This window comes from Olea europaea, chromosome 13 (genome assembly GCF_002742605.1).
Source record: "Olea europaea var. sylvestris chromosome 13, O_europaea_v1, whole genome shotgun sequence".
Taxonomy (NCBI): Eukaryota; Viridiplantae; Streptophyta; class Magnoliopsida; order Lamiales; family Oleaceae; genus Olea; species Olea europaea.
Window position 1 is genome coordinate 9,272,776 of NC_036249.1, and position 7,338 is coordinate 9,280,113.

Below are 7,338 nucleotides of genomic sequence, written 5' to 3' on the forward strand. Positions count from 1 at the left end.
TCAGCACGTGTCACAATCCAGTTGACTCCTTCCATTAGTAAAGTGTCACTTTACAAAACACGCTTTTAGTTAAAATTGTGGAAGCACAATTTAAATCAAAGTGATCAACAGTTCGACCCCCAACACTTTCATTTCCTTCAGATTCACCTATGTGCTAATCTTTGTGTTTTCGATTTTTACTCGTAGAGAGCAATTCTCCCCTGTCCGTGCCTTTAAGATCTCTGCCATCTCCTGCATGGTTTTGGACATAGAAATCTTCTTTCGCAAGCGACGATACTGTGTGGGAGAAGTCGGCTTGTATTTTCATTGGACTTTCCTTTCATTATCTTTTAAGAGTAACGTTATTGTCCACCGAACAATTGCTACATTCCACGATTTTTACTTTCAATGCTTTCATTTGTTTTGATTTTTCTTCGACCTTACTTATCTTATCAGGTCTCAAAGATTTCAATGTTTTTTCCATTTATAATAGAATTTCATGATTTATTTTGTTCAAATTTCCTATAGACTGTGCCAATTTGTTAACGACAGAAGTCAGATCAATAAATCCTCTCACCTAGCAAAAATTTTGACCTCTAGATTCACTAATGTCGATGTTCAAACTTGGAGCAAGAAGAAAAATGACTATTTAAAAAGGAAATATTTGAATAGCATGCATTGCTTTTTAAAAGTGGGGATATATGTAGATTTCCCTCCAAACTCTGGGATAATTTGATTATTTAGGGAAAACAATAGATTGTGGCCTTTTATTGGCTAGATTATAGCTAATTTTGTTAACAGTATTACGTTTAATTAATTGATCCATGTGTATTTTATTACTAGTCAGTAACTAGCTTGGACGGAGGAAAGATTCACCTACTTTGGGTGAACCGTTTACATCCTTGATCCCTTGTGTATTGACTTGTGTTTTGCTATTAGTTGACAAGTTTAGCGAATTATATTTGAAGGTTCAACAAAAATAAAAACGCTTAATGTACGGTGCATACATATGTACCATTTTCTAGAGTATCTCATCTTATTTTTTCTCTCTACTGCAGTAGTCTCATTGATCTCTTTGCACACGCCTCTCTTTTCGTATGTGAAACGAATATACTCTAACACACAAACACTTGCTTTTCCATCTTTAAGCTCCTCTTGTGTTTACGTTTGTTTCTTTCAATATATTAGCCTATTTTCTCTCTCCCTAATCTAGCCATTAGACTCGTATCAATGGGAGATATTGAATTTCGAATAAAAAATACAATATAATTTTTGTTTTCTCAGAAATATGTGAAATTAAAAATTCTTCTATAATATTTAGGAAAAATTGCGACAACGATCCCTAACCTATCACTTTTTTGCAGACTTTATCATAATTTTTATTTTGTACCATCTACAATCCCAAACTTTTCAAAAATATGAACCTAGGGTCATTTTCCATCCATATATAAACCCCACCGCCCAGAAACAGCCACAACCGGCCAGAAACGTCTCATTCTTTGGCCAAAAACACCCACAATGAACGAGTATCCTATATTGTCAACAATAAGACAAAAGTCAATTGAAATTTGCTCTAGCAGCAAACAGATGAGTACAATATTTACGTTTATCAAATGCTCTAAATTTATTTCCAAAATTAAGTTTAAAATGACACTACGCAAGCAAGTGACGAGATAGTTGAAATAGTAAGACCACGTCTCGACCACCGATTAAAATCAACTATCGAGATTAAAGCACATTCCTTACCTAACCACCACATCGACAACTCAACTAATTACTATTATGCCATCGCATGTAAAAAATAAGTTGGTGAACCAAAAATCATTCACAGGGACGGAAAGTGATTAAAATTAAAATGTAACGAGTCATCTTTTCTTTTTCTACTAATGGGACAAAATTTTTAATTTTATAATCTAAAAACGAATACGCTATCGACAAAGCATTTGGTGGGCCACGTGTTACATTATTCACATCTCTCCTTCCTAGTGGTCCCACACTAATATCCATGTCTATTTTCCACAAGATTACCTTTTTCATTCAGAATTTATCCAGCCAACGGTCTTGATAATTGTGCTAGGATCTAACGGCTCGAATTTGACATCCAATTCACACTTATGGACCTGATCTTCTGCCACGTCGTCTTTACTCCTTGCACGTTTCACCCTAAGTTGAACCCCAAAGAGCCTTGGAGTTATCCCTTCTTCTGCATCTACAGCCGTAGCTGCCGCCGTGGATTTTGGTCCGCCGCCGTCCTCCACTCTGATCCGTGTTTCCGGCATCAAATTCAATGCTTTTCCCTCCGGCAACGATATTGTACACTTATCCCCACAAGTTTCCGCATAATTCGACATCAAATGATATATATTGCTACACAAGCTCCTCAATTTGTTTAATTCTTGGCTCAACTGTGAATTATGCTTTCTCAATCTCTCATTTTCCTCCAAAAGATCAGTTCCAGTGGTGCAAGTTCTCGAAGAGATCGCCGGAGTGGCGGTAGCGGCTGGCGATGAGTTTGATGAAAGAACCTGCTCATCACCAGACTTTTCCGGAGAGAGTGCTACAACAGAAGCCAACGGAACTGCCGCCTTGACAGCCTGGACGTTGGTCATGATCGATGTCGTGGCTGCTGCAGTTGAGATTTTCCGGCGCTGAATGTCTCTTAATAGTCCTTTTTGGCCTCTTCTGAAGCATTCATTTGCAAATTCCCATCTATCCGGTACTACTTTCCTAAATCCCTACAAATTCACCACTCAAAAATTGGAAAAAAAATTGCAAAATTCTTAGTATGGAAGGTTTCATTTCTCTGATACGTGCAGGGCCAAAATTTTCAACAGTAGTTTCTTTGAAAATCCGTAAAGAGAAAAGAACAAATGTACAAAAATTTTCCATAATGTAAAATTTACGTTAATCCGCAAACATGGTTTATGCATCATGGGGCTAATGTAGGATCGAAGACCGACTGATTTGGGTAAATATCGAATGGCAATGAGATTATTACTAAATTTCAGTTTCAAGAGACATACATAAGTGTTGAGTTGGCGAACGAAGCTGGAGAAATGTTGTGTTCGAAATATTTGGGGAGAAAATCTCTGGCGAATTCAGCTGCCTGCCATACTATGAACGTTGTTCCATCTTCATTCCAAGAGATCAGCTCATCGGTGCTCGGATCGTCCACCAATTGATACGTTTTCGTCAAAAACGGTGTCGGAACAGATCTCTGCAAATCACCGCCGCTACCAATGCCTGCAGTCGACTCGCCGCTCTGCTCCACCGGCAATGGTGACATATCACATTCACAGCTACTAAAATCCCAAAATCAATCAAGAAATTCAAAATAGTATTATTTTTTTCATTTTACAGAATTTCATTATATTAACTAAATTTGAGTTGATTCCTGATAAAATTCCCCAAAATTTAATTTATTTCACAAAATTCCAAAAAAGGCTTAGCTAAATAATTCAGCTTTATGTTGCTGCTTTGAGTGAATTATAATGATCAAAGCAACAACAAAGAAGCATAATTTGAAGCTAGGAGAACATTTAAGAAAATAATCGGCGGAGGAAAAAAAACATAGCAGCTGGAAGGGCAAAATCAATTACTTCGTGGAATCGTGGTGAATTATATCCAATTCAAAATTATCAAAAAAATGTAGCGAACACTGATTGATGATTTATTTTTCATTTTATTATTATTATTATTATTATTATTATTATTATTATTATTATTATTATTATTATTATTATTTTACTATTTAATGGATGTTCTAAAAATTCAGTTTTATACTGCAGTGCTGATTTGAATTAATATTTAAGATGGTAAAAAAAAAAAACATAATTTAAGTTAAGAACATTTTCGAAAATAATCATTCAAAATTTGTTTAAAAATAGCAATTTCGGTATTCAAATCTATGTTTCTTCGTATCGATCTATATATATTATTCAAAGCCAACTTTCTCAGGAAAAAAACTTGATAAACAAGCAGAAAAATAAAACACGCGATAATAATTCCAACCTACAACATAAATCTCAGAAAAATACCTGATAAGGAGATAGCGAATAATTGAATAGTCTTCAAGAATCTCGGAGAGAGCTGGAAAAACACGCTGTGGAGGTGCGAGTAAGGGAGGTAGATATGGTTTCTTTCTATAAGGTTCGTTAGGAGGTGGAGGTGAGAAATTCATTAATTAATGATTGAGACGCATGTTCAGTGGGGTTGAGGAGGCAAAATGTGTGTCGGGCGGGGCCCATTTTGTTTTGGAAATGAACTTCTAAGAAGGCGCGACAAGGTGCAGGGTTCTTTTTGTACAAGTTTTTCACTTTTTCTCCTCTTATATCTTCTTTGGAAATATGTGGATAAAGTAAAAGTCAAAAAAGTAATACATAATTTACTTCAAATTTACACCTTTGTTTGAGTCCTATTTTTTTTTTTTTTATCAAAATACATTTTTACATAGTGATTTGATTTCAATTTCATATTTTTCAATAAATTAAATATTACACGCAAATCTAATTTTTTCTTATTTTTTAACCACACATTCTCCATTATAACAGTATGACAAAATGTATTTTTTATGAAAAGAATGAGCTCAAACAACCCCTATATCATCCAATTATTAAGCCTTTCATCAAGGCTTTGTTTGGGAGAGATTAATTGAAAGGGTGAAATTTGTTTTTTTTGGAGAATTTGTAATTAAAGTAAGAAATTTTTTTAGGAAAACAAGTCATTAGTGGATGAAATCAATTGTATAAATTTTATTCAAATGCAATAGCCGACTATTGAAATTAATAACTATAAGGCAAACGATTTCAATTTATAAAAAAAAAATTTCGTTTCAGAATTTTCCAGTGGCTGAAAAAAATGTTTAGCAACATAAAATCAGATATATTAGTGAACTGCAGGCTAAAACTATAAACGATGAATCTGTAAGCTGCACACTATGGAACTACAAACTGCATGAATTCAATAGTAATGCCAAAATAATCTGAAGAAATAAATAGAAACTGAAACTACAAGGATAAACTGAATCTGCAAAGAAACTACACGAACTGCAATGAAATAAATTTGCAGAAAGAAAACACAAATTGCAACAAATTTCAAATCGAGATCTGTGCGTGCACAGTTTTCTTAAGACAGTTTCACCCCTTCACCGTAGGTGCTGAAGGTTCAGTTCGAGCAGCTGTCTCCCAGAATACAACGGTAATAAGCAGAATCCGAGCACTGCGGTCCTATTTCGGCGAACTGCACGTGACTGGAAGGGAACATAAACTACACTGTATGGAAATTGGAACCGGGAAAAATGGCACTGCGTGGAAAACTGGGAAGAATATTTTCGTATACAGAGAGAAATTTTCGTTCGCGTATTGAATTGTTGGAGTGGGCGCCCTTATATAGAGAACGTTGTTCCATCTTCATTCCAAGAGATCAGCTCATCGGTGCTCGGATCGTCCACCAATTGATACGTTTTCGTCAAAAACGGTGTCGGAACAGATCTCTGCAAATCACCGCCGCTACCAATGCCTGCAGTCGACTCGCCGCTCTGCTCCACCGGCAATGGTGACATATCACATTCACAGCTACTAAAATCCCAAAATCAATCAAGAAATTCAAAATAGTATTATTTTTTTCATTTTACAGAATTTCATTATATTAACTAAATTTGAGTTTATTCCTGATAAAATTCCCCAAAATTTAATTTATTTCACAAAATTCCAAAAAAGGCTTAGCTAAATAATTCAGCTTTATGTTGCTGCTTTGAGTGAATTATAATGATCAAAGCAACAACAAAGAAGCATAATTTGAAGCTAGGAGAACATTTAAGAAAATAATCGGCGGAGGAAAAAAAACATAGCAGCTGGAAGGGCAAAATCAATTACTTCGTGGAATCGTGGTGAATTATATCCAATTCAAAATTATCAAAAAAATGTAGCGAACACTGATTGATGATTTATTTTTCATTTTATTATTATTATTATTATTATTATTATTATTATTATTATTATTATTATTATTATTATTATTATTATTATTTTACTATTTAATGGATGTTCTAAAAATTCAGTTTTATACTGCAGTGCTGATTTGAATTAATATTTAAGATGGTAAAAAAAAAAAACATAATTTAAGTTAAGAACATTTTCGAAAATAATCATTCAAAATTTGTTTAAAAATAGCAATTTCGGTATTCAAATCTATGTTTCTTCGTATCGATCTATATATATTATTCAAAGCCAACTTTCTCAGGAAAAAAACTTGATAAACAAGCAGAAAAATAAAACACGCTATAATAATTCCAACGCGATAATAATTCCAACCTACAACATAAATCTCAGAAAAATACCTGATAAGGAGATAGCGAATAATTGAATAGTCTTCAAGAATCTCGGAGAGAGCTGGAAAAACACGCTGTGGAGGTGCGAGTAAGGGAGGTAGATATGGTTTCTTTCTATAAGGTTCGTTAGGAGGTGGAGGTGAGAAATTCATTAATTAATGATTGAGACGCATGTTCAGTGGGGTTGAGGAGGCAAAATGTGTGTCGGGCGGGGCCCATTTTGTTTTGGAAATGAACTTCTAAGAAGGCGCGATAAGGTGCAGGGTTCTTTTTGTACAAGTTTTTCACTTTTTCTCCTCTTATATCTTCTTTGGAAATATGTGGATAAAGTAAAAGTCAAAAAAGTAATACATAATTTACTTCAAATTTACACCTTTGTTTGAGTCCTATTTTTTTTTTTTTTATCAAAATACATTTTTACATAGTGATTTGATTTCAATTTCATATTTTTCAATAAATTAAATATTACACGCAAATCTAATTTTTTCTTATTTTTTAACCACACATTCTCCATTATAACAGTATGACAAAATGTATTTTTTATGAAAAGAATGAGCTCAAACAACCCCTATATCATCCAATTATTAAGCCTTTCATCAAGGCTTTGTTTGGGAGAGATTAATTGAAAGGGTGAAATTTGTTTTTTTTGGAGAATTTGTAATTAAAGTAAGAAATTTTTTTAGGAAAACAAGTCATTAGTGGATGAAACCAATTGTATAAATTTTATTCAAATGCAATAGCCGACTATTGAAATTAATAACTATAAGGCAAACGATTTCAATTTATAAAAAAAAAATTTCGTTTCAGAATTTTCCAGTGGCTGAAAAAAATGTTTAGCAACATAAAATCAGATATATTAGTGAACTGCAGGCTAAAACTATAAACGATGAATCTGTAAGCTGCACACTATGGAACTACAAACTGCATGAATTCAATAGTAATGCCAAAATAATCTGAAGAAATAAATAGAAACTGAAACTGCAAGGATAAACTGAATCTGCAAAGAAACTACACGAACTGCAATGAAATAA

The 7,338-nt window shown here is 33.7% G+C and overlaps 1 pseudogene; it reads right to left on the reverse strand.

Annotated features, from left to right (window-relative positions):
- Positions 1–1,866: 1,866 nt before the first annotated feature.
- LOC111407527 lies at positions 1,867–4,173 on the reverse strand (annotated as a pseudogene).
- Positions 4,174–7,338: the final 3,165 nt, after the last annotated feature.